This window comes from Oreochromis niloticus, linkage group LG6 (genome assembly GCF_001858045.2).
Source record: "Oreochromis niloticus isolate F11D_XX linkage group LG6, O_niloticus_UMD_NMBU, whole genome shotgun sequence".
In the NCBI taxonomy this organism is placed as follows: domain Eukaryota; kingdom Metazoa; phylum Chordata; class Actinopteri; order Cichliformes; family Cichlidae; genus Oreochromis; species Oreochromis niloticus.
Window position 1 is genome coordinate 4,213,644 of NC_031971.2, and position 2,666 is coordinate 4,216,309.

General features: G+C 39.6%; 1 long non-coding RNA gene across 1 annotated transcript; it reads right to left on the bottom strand.

Annotated features, from left to right (window-relative positions):
* Nucleotides 1-1,575: 1,575 nt before the first annotated feature.
* LOC112847148 (uncharacterized) lies at nt 1,576-2,242 on the bottom strand. Its single transcript, XR_003220525.1, has 2 exons — nt 2,008-2,242; nt 1,576-1,673 (listed from the first exon to the last, which is right to left on the bottom strand). It is a non-coding gene; the product is annotated as an uncharacterized LOC112847148 (long non-coding RNA).
* Between the last annotated feature and the right edge of the window lie 424 nt (nt 2,243-2,666).

Genomic DNA, 2,666 nt, shown 5'->3' on the forward strand with positions numbered 1-2,666 from the left:
AAAGACCTAGATTGAGATACAGTTTTCTCTGTTTACCTGTTCAGAAAGGCGGTCTTGCCGCTCCCTCCCTCCCACAATACCTCGTGGCTGCACAGTTTAAGTTTCTTACAGAATGGTTTATGGACGATCCGGATTCCATTTACCTCAGCGCTGAGTCCGCTTCTTTAAAGGGCATTCCGTTGCGGAACCTGCTATATATTTCCTCAGGTAAAGCCACAGTTCTTACACAAGATAATATGGTGTTAAAGAATATGCTCTCTATTTGGCGCAAAGTCAGGCGCCTGGAAGGATATTATAATTGTTTCTCCCTCCTTACTCCTATTCATGAAAACCCTGACTTCTTTCCTGGTCTACGGGCTGATTTTGCGGACTGGTCTCAAAAAGGGATTAATACAGTGGGTGATCTTGTTCATGAGAACTCTCTTCTTACTTTTAATCAACTGAAAAGCAAGTTTGGTCTGACCAATAAGGATTTTTTGAAGTACTTTCAGGTAAAGCACTACATTACTTCTAAATTGAAGGATTTTAATGGAGGGTTTGGTCTTTCCCCTATAGAATCACTCATGGTAAAAACTACCCAACTAAAATGTATCACTAAAAAGATTTATAACATTCTCTCTGATCTTAGAATGGATAACTCTAACAAAATTAAGAGCCAATGGGAATCAGATGTAGGCGCTATAGATGCTGAAGCTTGGGATGAGTTGTGCTGTCGTCCTTTTAAAGCCTTGGCATCTAATTCTATTTGGGAAAGGCAGTTTAAACTTATAAATAGGCTTTATATTACACCTGAGAAGAGGCACATAATGTTTCCAGTTTTGCCTCATCTCTGTAACAAATGTCAGTCTGCTGTTGGTTCCTTTTTTCATTGTCTGTGGAGCTGTCCTGTTATTCTACGGTTTTGGAGATCACTCATAGATAAGCTATGTTCTATATTTAATTGCCGACTGCATTTGGGTCCAAGGACTTGCTTGTTAGGACTAAATGATGAGCTACCTGCCGGCTTTCGCAGCAAAGATCTCCTTCACATACTGCTACACCACGCTCGAAAGTGCATTATGTTACTGTGGATTTCTGATAAGGCTCCATCTGTCAACCAGTGGCTACAGTCTGTGATATGTACTGTGCCAATGGAAGCCTTCTCCACAGCACTTAAGGACAAACCTTTCCTTTTCTATCGCACATGGGACCCCTTTTTGGCCCATCTGGACACTCCCTCTGCTCAGAGGTTAAAATCGGGCTTACGGGATTTAGCCTGGCAACAAAGGGACGATTGTTAACTTTTTTTTTTCTTTTCATTGTTTGTTACTATTGCTGTTGGGTTTTTCTTTCTACTTCCCACGTCCTGCTATACATGTAGATGCATCTTTGTCCTGTGTATGTATATGCTGGTGACTGCTGTTCTCCTGCTTTGCAATTAAAAGTTCAATAAAAAACCCCCCCAAAAAACCAAACAAACAAAACAAACAAACAAGGGAACTACTAAGCAACAAACGCTATTCTAATTATTCTCTGTAAATTCAAGTTAGGAAAACCAATGAGCAATTTTAAATGAAATCTTTTTTCTTTACTAACTTAAACTCCAGACACTTGCTGATCTCCTTCTGAAGATGCATGACTTCATACAGCAGATTTTGCAGCTGAAGGTGCAGCACATCGACTTTCTGTTTTGCCTGAGGAGAGACAGAGAGATTGTTAAATTTGACTTGCAAACTCTAAATAAATATTTTTAGATGCATAATACAATACTGAAGTTTAATTGAAAATGTCTTAAGACTAACAAACTAAATCCAAAGGCATAAAAACTCTGATTGCTGACAGAGGCGGCTGCTACAGTTAGGTGCTAAAAGGAAACCAAAGTGCTCAGTGGTCAACTTTGGTTTCGAGGTCAGCACAAAGGAGATTTGAGGCAGCACTTTTTTTAGTAAGCGAATGAAAGAGAGTGATCGTAACCTAAGCTGTTACTTGGTTTTACTTGAGAGTGCTTGAGACTTGCGTGGGAGTTACCTCGTGTGTTTGGTCTCTGCCTTTCTTTAGACGCATATGAGCAAGTCGATTGAGCTTTTTCAGATTCATAAAGTGGATGCAGCTCTGCATACGTTTCTTCTCAACCTCTGCACACTGAGGAGAGATACAACCATTTACCCTTCATTATTATTGAGAAAAGGCACAATAAATGTTATGGTGCTTTAGATATACTTATACTACAAACTCTATTTGTAAGGTTTCTGCTGTACATGAATCGTTTGCCATTAAATCAGGATATAATGACAAAAAAAAAAAAAAAAAAAATAGAATTGGTCCTAGCACTGAACCCTGTGGAACACCATAACTGACCTTAGTGTGTGAAGAGGACTCTCCATTTACATGTACAAATTGGAGTCTATTAGATAGATATGATACAAACCACTGCAGCACAGTACCTGTAATACCTACAGCATGTTCTAATCGCTCTAATAGGATATTATGGTCAACAGTATCGAACACTACACTGAGGTCTAGCAGGACAAGCACAGAGATGAGTCCACTGTCAGAGGCCATAAGAAGATCATTTGTAACCTTCACTAAAGCTGTTTCTGTGCTGTGATGAGCTCTGAAACCTGACTGAAACTCTTCAAATAAGCCATTCCTCTGCAGATGATCTGTTAGCTGTTTGACAACTACTC